The sequence below is a fragment of the Sturnus vulgaris genome, chromosome 1 (genome assembly GCF_052056855.1).
Source record: "Sturnus vulgaris isolate bStuVul1 chromosome 1, bStuVul1.hap1, whole genome shotgun sequence".
Classification (NCBI taxonomy): domain Eukaryota; kingdom Metazoa; phylum Chordata; class Aves; order Passeriformes; family Sturnidae; genus Sturnus; species Sturnus vulgaris.
The window spans coordinates 114,352,293-114,368,151 of record NC_142243.1 but is presented as its reverse complement, the minus strand read 5'-3'; the positions used below and the strand labels follow the sequence as shown (position 1 = coordinate 114,368,151).

At 41.0% G+C, this 15,859-nt stretch overlaps 2 long non-coding RNA genes across 2 annotated transcripts in view; one reads left to right on the top strand and one right to left on the bottom strand.

Annotated features, from left to right (window-relative positions):
* Positions 1 to 15,859, top strand: part of LOC148225422 (uncharacterized) — a 76,331-nt gene that overhangs the window by 4,995 nt on the left and 55,477 nt on the right. The gene's annotated exons all lie outside the window — the stretch shown is intronic.
* LOC148225421 (uncharacterized) overlaps positions 10,812 to 15,859 on the bottom strand; it is a 65,483-nt gene continuing 60,435 nt past the window's right edge. Inside the window, exon 4 of the long non-coding RNA XR_015807274.1 lies at positions 10,812 to 11,462. This is a non-coding gene — a long non-coding RNA (uncharacterized LOC148225421). The remainder of the gene's footprint in view (positions 11,463 to 15,859) is intronic.

The following is a 15,859-nucleotide window of genomic DNA, read 5'->3' as shown; positions in this document are numbered from 1 at the left end:
CAGTGGTGAGTGTTACTGATAACTGGGGACAGCAGGAGACATCTGCCTTCTGTTGTTTTAATGCTGCCACGGTGTGACAGCTTCTCAGCTGAGCTCCAGCGGGCTCCCACCCTCACTGTAAGAGCCCAGCCTGTCTGCCAGAAAAAATAATGGGTCTGAAGGGAATCTGAGAGCAGTACGACTGTGTGACAGAGAAAGACTGACAAATGCATACCATGGGAGGCTATGAGGAAGCTGAGTGATTTTTCACCAAACAATATTCTTTCAAACAATTGGATTTCAGGTTGTCTGAGAGGATAAAACTGCAAAGATCACCAGTTACAATAGTAAAATATCTAATTCTCCTTTGGGAATTAATATTAAATAAATTATACATTCTAGAGCTGGAAGTCATCTTTCGAGAGAGTGAAAACATTTGTGCTACACAATTATTGTCAGCCGATATAAGCGAGTTTATGAGTGTTATTTGCATTAATGTAGTGGTATGGTGTATTACTGTGCTGTTGTGTTCTATATCTTGAAAATGCAAAAGTGTAACTTTTAAGATTTTGGAAGCTGGCTATTGTAATAATACTTTGAAGCAAAGATAATGATACTTTGGCTTTACAGAGACTCCAATTTCATTAGCACCTTGCTGCAGTCTGTGCCAAACAGCTAAATAATATGCAGCATTTTAAAATGGAAGTGAGGTTACATGTGTATCACCTAGACCTCTATGCATACCGAGGGAAGTCAGTAGTTCACCTGTGATGCTGCTGCATGCAAGAATGTGGGATGGGGATTTGGCAACTGGCTTGGCTTCCCAACCCAGTCTGAGCTGAGTGTGCCCTTGGCACAGCTCTTTCCTTTCTGTTCTTCCCCCTGCAACAGGAAAAGCTGGTCGTCCCTTGTAAATGCCTTAAGATCTACAAGGGAAAAATGGGAGCTGTCCTTGCAGTAAGCAGGTGTATCCATACCCACCTAAAATAGTTACAAGATAGTAATTTATGGGAGCGGACACTTGAAACAATGGTAGCCCGCACTTCAAAGACAAGCACATGCAGAACGTGGATGTGAAGCTGTATGATCTTGAGAGGATAACAAGTCCATGAATTCATCTACAGCTGGCTCTAAAGAAGCTAGAGCTGCTTTGTCAGTTGTGTACATGCTGTGTTATGTACCAGGGAGATGCTGTGTGAGTGAACAGCCTCCCTTCTGCCCTTGTGACTGCGCTGAGCCCTGCCACTATAGGTTCACCTTGCAGAGTAAACACTGGGATCACACAAAAACAACTGCACAAAAGGAGCACAGGGACAAAGGCTGCCTGAATAGAAAGGATGCAGAAAGGCACAAAATGAGTCAGAAGGGACAAATTGTAATGACAAATCTGAAAGGATGTTAGAAATGGGGGAGGGCCAAAGGAAGGTCTGCTGCCTAGTGGGGAACGAGAAAAAAAAGGAGATGACACAAAGATTGACACATTCAGTGGTTTCCAGTCATAATCAAGGTGGTACCCAGAAACTTAGCATGCTTCATCTTAACAGGTGTGTAGAAAAGTCCAAGATCAAGGACAGAAAACCTTTTAGACATTTAAGGAATGTAGAAGTCAGCCAGGCCCACTGAGCTTTATGCTGGCAAATTTAAAGCACTGTAGTGATTTTAAAAGCACTGACAATAATCTTTGACAGCTGCTAGAAGAAAAATCTCGGTGGATAAATGTAGTACCTGTCTTTAAAAAGGAGGAAATTAAGAAAATGGTGACTTTCAGGGGAGTCAAGCCAGGACTGTCACTAAGAAACATTTTAAAGCAAGAACAGTTTGCTCCTAAACATGCAGAATACAGTGAGGCAACAAATACTTTTGACAAATAAATCCCATTAAATAGATCTAAGCCCTTCTTTAGGACAAAAAACCTAGTACCATATTGCTGATGGTGACATAATGTCTCTGAGAGGCATGCAGGACAGTGCCATGCTTTCCCCCTTCTGTTTTGAGAAGTTTTTACCCCACAAAACACTTAATGCCTGCACAAGTTCATCCCTTTTTGTGGGTTCTGGATTTCCTGGACAAGTGTTACAAAGATCCTGCATTCTGTTGGATCCCTCTGTACCCTTTGGCTGTGTCAGGGGGAAAGTGGTCAGTAAAAACCCTGCTGTGTGTTGTTAGAAGATAATCTGCTGCCTGCATAGGTAAGGCAGATTCCTGGCAGTTGGATACAGTCTAACTGCAAGGATACTGCAAGGATATACTGTGTACGCTGGGCATCCCTGACCTAGCTGCTGGCTTATGGCAAGCATCAGATGTGAGTAAGGCTTTTTAAAAGCTCTTGATGTAGTCCTGCATGACGCTGTTACATGCTGAACTAAAAAAAAAAAAAAAAAAAAGGAAAAGAAAAGAGGCCAGGCTAAAATCACTCTGCAGTCTGGTAGGTGCACTAGTGGTTGAAATACCACTTGTTCAGAGTAATTATCAATGATTCACTGTCAAACCAGGGGAACACTGTAAGTGAGGTCCCACAAGGGTCTGTGTGGGGTCAGTTTTACTCACTGCCTTCATTAATGACTTGAATGAGAGCAATGATTTGTATAGAGGGTAAAATTGGTGGATGACATTGAAATGGAAGGCTTTGTGAGCACTTTGGCGAACAGGATTAGAATTTAAAACAATCTTGCTACACTAGTGAAACGCTCTGAAATCAATAAGATCAAATTCAATAAAGAATGCAAAGGACTCCTCTTAGGGGGAGAAGTCAAATGCAGAGGTGTGAAATGGAGAATAGCTGGCCAGGCAGTGGTACTGGAGGCAAGGCTCTGGGTCCTGCAGTCAGTCATGAACTGAGGATGAGTCAACAGTATAATGCTGCTGGAAAAACATTCGCCCCCAAAATGACTTCACTGTCCCATGAGCTGAACAAATGTGATTCTGGTGAATATAAGGATAATTACTCCGTGCTACTCAGCACTAATTATTCAGGTTGTGTGCCCTGCTTGGAATACTATAAGAAAAAATATAAAGCGAAATTAGCTAGACAAGAGGAAGAGGATATTTATTTAACCTAGAAAAAAAAGGAAAATGAGAGATGACCTGGTAGCATTCTTCACCTGTGTAAAAGATTTGCAGAGAAAAATCAAGTCGTCTCCATGCCAACAAAAAGATGAGAATTGATTTGCAGCAGGAGAGATGTATGTTAGATCATCATTTTCACAGTATATTTCAGGATTTGAAGAGGTTTCTTTAAAAATTCCCGTTGTCAAAGTTTTAGAACAAGACAGGCAAACTTCATTCATGAATGTGCTACAGAATTGATTCTTCCTCGATGGAGACAGGACATTATGTTTCTTCCAACCTTATGTATCTGTGATTTGCATCTAACACCTTCAATCACTAGAGACAACATAATTCTAAATTGTCTAATGCTGCAATTCAGTATGAAAGTGTGTAGTCAATACAGAGAAGTGTGAAGCAAACTCTGAACTCTTGCATGATGGTGTACTGACCAAAAATCTGATATACCATAATATTTTGTTATGGCACAGCTCCTTCCACTAAAGGGCTCAGTCCTAAGAATCTTCATAAAAGTCTTTGTACAATTATCTTACCTTTACTCTGGGGGAAAAAAAGCTCCTCACATGGGTATAAAATTGAAGGATTGAGCTTCTCTGTATATTAAAGATGTGCACAGCACAGAAACCTTTATCAGCCTGGGATGTGTGTCATTGACTTCTTTTCACTTTTGTGCATGGACTGAGTCCATGTGAAACTAAACCTTGATCCAATTCCACATGTGGGAGGAAGTGCTGTGGGCAGGTGCTGCTGCAGCACCCGTGCAGTGTGTGCCAGCTGCAGCACCCGTGCAGTGTGTGCCAGCTGCAGAATCTGTGCAGTGTGTTCCAGCTGCAGCACCCGTGCAGTGTGTGCCAGCTGCAGCAAATGTGCAGTGTGTGCCAGCTGCAGCACCCGTGCAGTGTGTGCCAGCTGCAGCACCTGTGCAGTGTGTGCCAGCTGCAGCACCCGTGCATTGTGTGCCAGCTGTTGCCGTGCTGCATCCTGCACACCAGGGGAGCCCGCGGGCTGCGTGGGCAGCTCGCCCTGGAGTGCCCTGCTCTGCTCGGGCTGCAGCAGCTGAGGATCTGACCTTCAGCCTCTCTGGAGTGCTGTTTTGCAGCTCTGATAATAGCATCATGAAAGGACCCAATTTGTTTTTGCTGTGTACACTCTGTTCCAGTATTTTGCCTCCTCTTCTATTCCCAGAATCCTTGATTTGCGAGTACAGGAAATGCTGTAAAACCAAGCAAGATGTCACGATTTGCTGCTTATTCATTCACTTGTTGGTTTCTCTTTTTCTCCCATTACCAGCTCTTTGGGCTTTGGAGACTAGGTACCAAGAGACATCTGGGGTCTTTGGAGACTGCTGCAGAGATTTTTATTTCTCTGTTGGTTATGCAGAGTATTGGGCTAGGAACAAATCTGTCAGGTCTTCAGCAAGAAGCCTTCTTCTTACCCTAAGTTTAATTTTTACCCTTTATCCTTGAGGATGAGTAAAGGAAATGAGAGAAAGGCTTTAATTAAGGGACAGAACCTCAGAGCTGCAAGGTCAATTCTCCTTTGAGGCAGTCTGGGCCATGGCTGGGTGCCTGGCTGAGGGGTCACTCTAGGGTTAGGGTTAGGGGTTTAGGTTCCAGGTTCAGTCAGGGAAAAACACAGAGCTACCTCCTGCTATAGGGGAAGCTGGTCAGAGGCTGTGCCAGTTTGAGTTGGAATTCAGGTTAGAGCAAGAGGAGAAGAGGAGGATCAGAGTGATAGTGGATGTGGGGCTGGCAGGCAGCTACCAAAAGAAGCTGAGGGCTGCAAAAGGAATTCTCTCCCGAGGAATTTATTGTCTAAGGCACAGCTAATCTTGTGCTCTGGGAGGGCTGTTGCTGGCCTTTGGGACAGGAGGTGTAGCAGAACCCAGCTTCTTTGGACAAAGCTGACTGAATAAGAACTATTTTGAGGGTGGCTGGAAAGAGCCCAGAGCGCAGGCTTGAGTTTCTCCTGGCCTTGTGGGTTGAGAGTGGGACAAGGTGGCCATTAGGGCTTTGTGAAGGAGGAACAGCCAGTCCCTACTGAGCAGAACCCTGTGGTGAGCTCCACAGGGTACTCTGCAGAAACCTGGGCTCTGCTCTGCACCCTTGCTGTAACTCTCACTACAGAAACTGGCAGAGCGAGCTGGGAGGACATGAGCAAAAAAGACAAACAAGCTGCTGGCCCTTTTGGAACCCAGATCTCATCATGGCTTCTACTCCTCATACCCCCACAGCAAACCACCCTAATCCATTCTAAGGGTGGTAATCAGCCTGAGGATGGTACCTTGGGCCTGCCTTCAGTCCTTATGTCCCTTATGTCCCTTATGTCCCTTATGTCCACTACAGTCATATAGTACATAAGAGAGAAGTCATCTGATCTTCAGCTCTGTAACAGAAAGAGAACAGCAGCAAGGTGTGGGAGTCTAGCAGCAACAACTCTTTGGCTTTGGAGAGCAGTCGGCTCAGTCATTGAAAAAAGTGGATTTAATTTTATGAAGAGATTGCTTTTGATGGCAACACAGAACTGTTCACTGGGGTAAAGACTGGATAGTTACATCTGCTCTGAGAAATGGTTAGAGCATTCCCCATCCAATGCTAGTGCTAGGTGTGCATTATGGGTAGATAGTGGAAAGAAGGCTCTATTTTCTCTAACAAATTGCATTAAGATTACAACAGAATGGAGTGAGCATTCAGTATCTCACAAAGCTAAGGTCAGCTGAAGTGCACAGCATTTTACATTTCCTTTTGTGAGAACAGAGACGGAAACAGAAAAGTGGAGCTCCAGGGGTTGAGTGTCATCAATGTCTGGCAGCAGAAGGAACAAGCTGGTTAACAAGGAAGTCAACATCTAATCACACAGGAGCTGGTTAGTCTTACTATCCCAGAGAATATCCCCTCCAGCCTCTACAGCTTTGGCTCAGAGCAGCAATCTCCTTCATGCTGAGGGACACTGAGTCCACACCTTTTGGGTACAGAAGAGAACTGGCCTCTGGGTGCATCTCAAAAAGCAACTTTTTCATGGATAATTCTGTTGACTTTAGTCACAACACAGACAATAGAGACTCCATCATCTTGTTGTTCATGGAAGAAAAGTAATAGGATTCCTTCACATTTCTGATTTATGGAGGAAATGGGAAAACTCTGATTTATTAAAACCAAAATAAAGAACTGTAGAACTTCACTCAGCCAAGTCTTTCTCAAGCTGCAGGAACACAAAGAAGTAGGTAGAGACTATAAATCAAATAAATTATTTTTTATATCTCTTCTGTAGCTATATCTGTGCCTTCCATCTGCAAGACTCTCCTGTTCAGCTATTCACTTTGCAGAACAGATACCTTTGAAAAGCTGGCTAAATTGAAAAATGTTAGACTTCTGTTTAAAAAATTCTTATAAAATCCCTACTTTTTGAAATACCCAGCAACTAGATCAAAAATTTAATGTAAAGTGCATTTGTTTTGTTGAACTTTGTACCAGTCCAGTTACAAATCATGGTGAATATAATTATTTTTCTTTTTTTCTATGGGGAAGAATTTCCCCCCAAAGACAGATTTTGCTCAGATTGTAATTTGGGCCAGAAATTTGTGTAGCATTCAACTGCCAGTAATAGACCACTTTTCTGATAATTGAGCAGAAATTACAAAGTAAAATCAAGTCAAATAATAATTGCACTTTATTGAATTAATTAAAATGAATTAAATAGAATATTTGATAGTAGAAGAGCAGGATGAGAAGAAAACACACAAAATGTTTCTTCCTTGATAACAGCACTTTAACCTTTTTGTATCTTCTGGCAAGCAGAGAGATCTGTGACTGATAGAAGAGAGGTTCCTATGTTCTTTTTTCCCCACTCTCCTCTTTTTATTTTTTTATAGATCAACATATTTACTTCCATTCAATTTTTTCCCCCTTTCTTTTCAAATGACATTTTTCTTTTCAGTGTAACCACACCTGAAATTTTGGTCTTTCACCCAATGCACTCCCCTTGAAATGTGTCACCTTGAAGCTCTTCATCCACTGCCAACTCTCAACTCTCCCTTGCTAGATTGCCCAGTTTTCGAAGTCCTGGACCCCTCTAGGGATTCCAAGACCCCTCTGTTCTTTCTCTGCAGTTCTTGTGGAGTTCACCAGTCGAAAAACAGGGAGAAATATACACCTGACTTTACATTGCATCCAAAGTCAACTTCTTTCTGGAATGACAATAGCCATGTTTATGGGGTGCTGAGGCCAAGCCAAGTTTGCTAGAATCTTGCTGCATCTTCTGCAGCCACACAAGTGTTTGTGCCTCAAAATACCAGCTGCTGCCAGGTTAATTTGTTCTGCTGGAGAGCTGTGCAACGATGGTTATCCTTGTTCTAGAGCTCAGCTGGCTTCTTTCATTTGCTATGGGAGCTAGTACATTATTATGGAAATGGGAAATGAGGGAGGTGTTCCCTAGACAGCTGAGTTGAACCTGCTATTGTCAAGGTTAGCCTGAAAGCACCAGTATTATCTCCATTGTTATTAGCCAAAGACAGGGTGGGATTCTTCTGTTTTCTGAAATTTCCTAACACCACAGTGAGTTGGCAGCATACGTGTAGATGTGAAAGGTTTATGTACAGTATCAATAATTTCTAGATAGTTAAGTCTTACCCTGTGGTATCTGTGTACCCAGATCGGTGAGATCATTTACAGCAAAATCTTCCCTGGGATTGTCCTAGCACCTGTTCTGGCCATGTAATGGTGTTAGAAGCAGGTACAAAGTACAAAAAGTACAGAAAATAATGTCAGCAAAAAAACCTTGGGAAATAGCAATAATAGAAGGAAAAAACACATATAAGATGAAAAACAGTCCACCAACGTGCATATTTCAGAAACAATGAAAAATACATTTTATTTTACCCTCAAATATTCACAGGACACTAAACCATAATTGTCCTGTGCATTGTTTACACTGAGGAAAAGTGGAGAGAAATAGAGGGAAAACCCCATTTAGTGGTAAGGGATTGTGTAGCTGTGAGTAAACTCTGCTGACCCCCTTCTAGCTAGATCAGGATTCACGTCCCTGAACAGTTTTGGGACAGATTAAATAGGTGAGGCTGTGTACTACAGGGTCTGCTGTCTCTTGTGTGGAGAAGACACCATGAACACTTAATACCACACAACAGGAGAAAGATATCTTCAGATATTGATATAATCATGTGTTCCCGACCTCCAGGTATGTTGATTCCCTAAGCCATGAGTTCAAACATGACTGGCAACAAGTTTTATAGCTGTGCCATGATCTGTGGTGTGTCAGCTAGGAGACACTGTCACCAATGAGAATTCTGCTGTTACCAGTCCCAGTGATGATATGAAAGTAAGTCCCGGGTTTTTAGCTGCTGTTAAAGCCTGTTTACTAAAAGTTATAAAACACTCCTGATATTTTCACATCTCATGGAGACGTAGTGCTTGAGATACAAGAACTGAAGTACATAGTTTTGCCTCTCCTGGAAGAATGTTGTTATCACCAGCAGTGGCAGTATGTTATTTACCAAGCCCTGCTTATTTGTGAACTCCTGTATTATTCACAGATCCATAGCAGCCCTAGTCCAGTGGCAGTGAGTCACAGAGGGCACACATTTTGTGTTTCGTAGTGAAAGTGTGGAGACCCTGGGGCTGGGCAGCTTCTGTGATGCATCAGCTGAACTGCTCTGAAGGAGGGAGATTATACACAACAGGGTAAGACTTCACAGTTCATCAGTTTAATAGTAAAGCAGATGGATTTTAAAGACTTGAGGACTAATTGTCTTAAATTTTGATTCCAAGAGAAATCATGTGAGGCTTTAGGTACTTAACAGCTGAGAATTGAAGTGCCACAGCTGGAGGATGAAAGGTGCTGAAGTAAGACAACTCACTGATGGCTTCAGATTTGTTCTAGAAGTTCGGATGGGATAACTTTGTTTGCACAGACTGCATGCCAGATCAGGTATTTACTGTCCTCTTAAGCACTGGTACTGGATGAGGAATAACTTAGAGAAGCAGTATAAAGTGTCATCAGTGTGAATCATGTGTTGGGTGCTCCAGCTAACTGGGCAGAAATGTAATTTCCTCCCTGATACCAATCGGCTTTCTTCTCTCATGTGCTGTAGTGGCCCAATATTAATAACACAGCACCAGAGCCTTACAAGACAGGAAGAAGATTGAGTAACCTTAATAAATGAGTACACAACCCACCAGAAATCATAACAGAATTTGGGTATAGTAGTTTCAATGCTCCAACGTGATAAAATAAGGCTAAGACTGTGTCAGCTGATCAATTGATATAAATTTTATATATATATATATATATATATGACGTGATACATATTATATAATATGCAATATTATTATGTATTTATTATAATTATTTCAGCTTCATTTAGCCTTTTTACTGTTACTACTTCTAGAACCATAGGGATAATTGTATCTTAAGAAAACAAGTAAACTTCTCCATGTTTGACAAACTGAGATGTCTGTTGAAATAAGAGCCCTTTTCAAATCAATCACATCTCTAAACACGAGGTGGTGGCTGATAGCATGCTTACAAAAAGCCTTTTTAAGTTGTCTGGCAGATCTAGCCCCAACTCGTTCAAATATAGGAAAGCAAATGGGCTGCAAAGAAAACCCACTCAAAAAATTTCCCATCAGGAACTTTGGTTACTACCCAGTGTAGCTACAAATTAGGTAATAGGATAAGCAAAGAAATAACAGGCTTTAATAATGCTTGGCTTAATTTAGTATTAGTTTAGTTCTTACTGGAATGACAAAAGCTTAGCACAGTTTACTTGGATAAGTTCAGCTACGTGGGAACATAGATTTCAGAACATTGTTTGAGTCACATTGTTCTGTGATCTCTCTCTAAAAAATTATAACTCTCAGAGTCTTCAACAGGCTGACAAAGGTAAGGTACTTTTTAAAGGATCAGAACTCAAATAGACTAACAAAACTGATTTAAAGACTAGCCTGGTTAAATATGAATGATAATTCTTGAATACAGGTAGATTGCATTTAGCATTCATGCAAAGCATACCCTTCCTTACCACCTCCAGATCTTTTATAATTAAATAAACACTGCTGACTTAAATCATGAATATCCAAGAGTGACAGACTTGGCAGGAAATGCAGACCTCACAGAAAGCTATGAGAATCTCCTTGTGCACGCACAGCTTTTCAGGGATTTGTCCAGTTTATGCATTAATGCACTGTATCATTTTGGTCATGCTTGCGTGCTCCTACACACCTCCTCCCCTACATGAAAACAGTGTCTTCTACTGCTGCATCTTTCAGAGACTGCAGGATCTGCAGGCAGAGCTGAGCCACACTCTTTGCAGATGACTCTCTTCACCTGGACACCACTACTTCTGTGTTGGAAGTTCCCACCTGGGAGCAGAGATAGCAAAAGGGCTCCTCAGCCTCACCCAGACAAAGGCATCTGCATGCAGCTGGCTTGAAACTGGGCTGAGCTAACCTTGGAGATTTTACACCAAAATAGATTGAGCAGTGCTCATTTATTTGACTGCACCTGGTGATGAGCTGGATAGGACCCTTGTGCCAGTGGGTGATTACAAACAGGGAGCCACAGTAGCATCTTCAGGTGACAACTGGGGCCAGATGAGTGCCACTGCTTGTGCTCTCAGCCTAGGGGTATGTCATGGTCTGAAAGACAGGTATTTTTTAAGAAAGGCAGGAGCCTTTCTTGAAATGGACAATGTAAACCCCCTCCCTCGAATTATTATAATTTTGAAATTAAGGAGCTCTCAGGCAAAGATATGGGAATAGGAATAACAGTTCTTTATTAGGAAAAATTAAAATAGAAAAATAGTAATACAAAGAGCAAACCCAAAACATTGACAGAGTCAGAATACAACCTGACACCCCGTCAGTCAGGGTGTTGATAGCAGTCCCATTAAATGGTGGCTGCAGTCCTCCTGGAGTGACAGATGTGGTTCTGTTGAAGCAGTGGTTCCTGTAGAAAGGTGCACTTTTCTCCTGAAGGTCCAGTGATGATGTAGAAAGATTTGGTTTTCCTCTGAAATCCAATGGAACAAAGGTTGCTCCGATGTTCAAATCTCAGATTTTATTTAGGTAGGAAATGCCTGGCTCCTCCCCGTGGGTGCAGCATCTCCCAATGGGATGATGTAATTTTATCAGTCATGCAGTGGGACTCAATGGCCCATTAACAGAAGATATCTCATGGAGGAAGGATGGGTTGTGGAAAAAAAAAAGAACAATACTCCACCTGCTTTTAACAGATGGTGATAGAATACATACTTTTGGTTACATCCTGTATTGCATCCCAAGATAGAGTAGTGACACTGTGTCAATGTGCTCACCTACCATGTAAAAGTGCATGCTCAAATCAATTTCAGGCTGCTCTTCTTCAGTGTTCTGAGCCTTCCTATCAGCTATTCCTTTAAACAGCTGTAAGTGCAGTAAACAATGGCATGAGGTTTGTACCACGTTCACCAGGTTAACCACTTTAAAACCATTTCCTTCAATGTAAAGCAGCAGCTATTATATTGCCTTGACTTAAGGCAACAAAATCGAGCCCTTGGGTAAATAAGGGAGTTTTAGTACTTTCAGTAAGAAGCAGAAATACCTGGTGGTTTGCTGAGTTGGCATTATTGCATGAATATATATATGATCATGTCACCTGAGTGACATGGACACCACAATATGGAGGTTAGTAACTTTAGCCATGTTCTTTGGGTTTTTAGCAGAGCAACTCAGATAATGCCAGCAGAGAGATGGATTCCACAAATTCTTCCTCCATGTGGTCTGCTTTTCTATCCCAAAACAGCCTCTTTGGGCAATACTGGACATGCTTTTAAATACTCTGGAGTGATTAATCCCACCAAATGTTGGCTGTCTGGCACTTTAACCCAGCAAAGATTTTAGCAAAGGTTGCTAATAGTAATAATAATCTGTTAAATAAATATAAATTTTAATCGAGAACAAAATGTAGTTATCAACCATCTACTGAGATACAGGGAGAAATAACAAAACCATTATTCACTTTATTCAAACAGAGGAATATTTAGAAGATCCTCCAAAGTAATTTGATGGCTCCTTTGTACCCTTTTTCCTGCAGTATGATCCATCTCTCTTTTAAGACTGGAATAGATTTGCTGTCGTGGATAAAAAACTCTGTCTTCCCAATATACAAGTTTAGTACAATACAAGCCTTGTCTTTGTGCAGTCCTGACACCTATATAGAGGATATCTTTCCTAATGGATGTCTTTTTCTAATGTAGTTGTCTCTGCAACATTATACTATTTGATGGTAATATAAATGATTAGATGGCCTCAAGCTTCATAGGGGACTATCTTACAAGTGAAATTTTGGAATTAAAAAAAATCCACAGGTTAGTTTCACACTCAGGACTTTACACATGGGAGGCTTTCCATTGAAATGAGATGCTTCTCTTTAACTGCTTCACATTATCTGCTCTGGAATAAGTAGAGATAAATAAGCACTGGACTTTTATCTTGCTGTAAGTCATTGTTTTAATGCAGTGGTGATTTCTTTCCAAGTCCTCCCTCAGTGCTGTGAGCTAGAATTTCATGTTCCTTGAGACTAGTGGGGGACACAGGGCATTTTGGGATTATGTCACTGGAATTAGAAGCATATTTTGTTATTGGGCACTGTAAATCTAAATTTTCTGTATTCTCTAACATAAATGTAAAAGTACCATGATTTGTCTTTTGCCACAAGAGCTCGTTGCTGTCTGACTGTGGATTTGTGTCTCAGGACAAAACAAATAATTGATGTGGATAGATACAGGACATAATTCTCCCAGGTATCCTGCTCCTGAGCAGCAGCATCTTTCAGTTTATCTGCACTGGAGCTTGCCAAATCAAAGGTCTGGAAGGGACCTCAAAGTTCATTTGAATTATCCCACTACCCCCAGGTTCAACTGTCCTATTTCATTCTTGACTCAAGCCTTCTAGAGACCTGCACTAGGAAAAATTCCACAGCACCAGAGCAAGAAAGCAAAAAGTAAGAACTGGCACTTATCTCTGAAAAACTTTATATTGGGTATGGCTCTTCCCAAGACCAGAAGTACTTCTGTGGTAGATTAAGCCAAAGGGTTGGCTAGCTCAATACTGTGTATATAAGATGTTGAAATAGGGCACATATGTTGAAAAAGGCCTTATAAGGAATTTCACCTCCACTGGAGATTGTAGGCAGACTACTTTTTTAAATTACATCAATAGGTCTGCTTTTAAACTTTGTCATCCCTTTTTAAAACTGTTTAACTTTTTTCACCTGCAGAATATCCTTTGCAATTAAGGTTAATCATTCAAATCTGAATGGAAAAAAAACCCTTTCATTTTCATTATTAGAAATTAGAGCTCGGAAGCCCTTTGACTATTGAATTGGGAAAAATAGTGAAAGACTGTTCCCTGCTCACCTTTCACAAAGCTGAAAGTTCCCATAGAATTTAGCCTGCCATCATGTGGGAGCCACTTTATGCATTTATTGTTCTGACAGCTTTCTCCTTCCTTCCTGTGCTCTTTGTGAAAGTGAGTGATCAGAATTATGTGCTGTAGTCAAGATGGGAATGCATGATAGATTTTTCCAACTGTATGACCTTTTTTACTGTTATTTTCCTCGGCTCTCTTTCTCACAATGCTTAATATGCAATTCAGTCTTTTCAAACATGAAAAATTGCTCCAAATCCCCTTTCCTGTGTGGAAATAGCTAATTTATGTCCCATCACTATGTATCTATAGTTCATCTAATCAGTGTTATATTCAAGCCGTGTACCAGCTTCACATTGTATGCATTTGATTGTTTCATGCATTGTTTTCTCACCAATTAAAATACAAGGAGAGTCCTTGTTGCATGTCTTCACAGTCAGCCTTACTCTGAACACATTGCTCTGCAGACATTGCAACCTCACTCTCTACCCTTTTGCTACATAACTTTTAAACATCTGGTACTGTACAAGCCCTAACATAGATTTCCATAGTAGTATCTTGTAACCAACCTCTGTTGCAAAACCTGGCCATGTCTTCCTGTTTTTCAATGCCACCTTTTAACTGATCTGTGTGTAAGATAGTTCATTAGGACACCTCCTTTGTTCTCAGGAGGCTTAGCTTCTTTGAGAAGCTTTCTGAAAACTTTGGCAATCAAAGTATATTGTATCAAATAAATCACTCTTTTTTACATGCTCACTGACTTTTAAAAAGACCCTAATAAAATGGTAACTCAAAAATTCCATTTATAATAAGCACCTCAATCTTCCCCTAGTGTGTCATACTTTGACTTTATTTCTGTTAAATGTAGTCATCATCTCAGTTCCTACTGGTTTACCTTGTACAGGCAGAGATGGGGATTGTGCAGCAGAATTGGGATGACCAGTGATGTCTGAATGACTTCAGACTGTCAAAGGCTATTTTTCTAGAAGTAAGGACGTGGGAAACTCAGAGCGTTCAAAAGTTTGGCAGCATGAAGGAAACTTTCTTTGGACACAAAAACCCCAACCCTATGCCACTATTGTTGAAGAGTCTACAGCAGGACTGTAGGTTTTCTCCTTAAGAATGATAATCTAGTGCCCTGTGACTCAGAGTTGCTCAACAGAGCTTTGAAGACTTTCAGGACAGCTGAACAACCCACAGGATTCTCTCCTGAACAGCAGTTGCCAGCAGCACACAATCTGAGATGCCTGGCACAGCTGCCACAAAGAGGCAACAGTTTTTTTAAAATACTGTTTGAAAATTTTCGGTTGCAAAGCTTTCATTTTGCATGCTCTGTGTATCAATGTGAGTGTTAAACGGGATAGTGCACACCAGCCCACCAGGTGCAAGGGGATCTGTTTGATGGATCAGAGGGATCATTTTTCAGCCTGTGTGTGCTTTCAGGAATGTTGATCATTGTTTACCTGTAGCACAGAGTAGATGATCTATCTTCCACTATCACCAACAGGCCCAGTAAGTTTTCCTGTGCGTTGTCCAGATTTTTTTCCCTCAGTAAGATTTTACTCTTCTATTTAAAACTGCATACTCATCTTTCAGAATTATTTCTTTTCATTTTTTATGTTGTGAATTTTAGAAGCAGCTGATGAGAAGACACTTAATCAGATGTAGCTTCACTAAGTAGACAAAATAAGATTCTGTTGTCCCTGATGTGCATAAAAAAAATATCACCAAAGGTACATACACACATTTTGGTGACTATTTGGTACTATGAAAAGAGGCAAGTTAAGGTGATTTGGCTTAAGGTCTTGGTGAACAGTCTTTCTTATTGAGGGTCTCCATGTACTGAAGGTCTGTATCCAATTCATAGCACCTTTGGGAGCAGTTTGGTCTCTGTCAGACTGAGGCAAAGAGATGGCAAAGCTTTGAGTGGCTACTTAATAATAATGATCTATTGATAATGCCCCTGTGCTGTCACACTCTCTCCATAGCCACTAATTGCCCCCCTTATTATGGCCAGACTGTGCTCTGTTATCTTGCAGGTGTTTTCTGGCAGCTGCCAGCTCAGATTGAAACCCTCTTTCTTTCTTTAATCACTTCTATACGTTTCTCTCTTTGCTGTTATGCCTTTGACTTCCACTTGTCCTTCACTTTCTCTAGTCTGAGAAACACTCCATGTATCAGAGGGTTGTAGACTCCCAGGAGATCCCTGAACTTTATTTCACCTTTTACTTTTCAGTTCACGTAAAACTGTGAAATGGTTAAGCCTGATCCCTGAAGGGATGGGATGTTACAGGTGCTAAATTGGCAAAACTAAAAAGGGTGGTTCATGGGTTTCAGGTTTATTTTCTTTGCTTTTTTTTTTTTTTTTTTTTTTTTTTTTTTTTTTTTTTTTT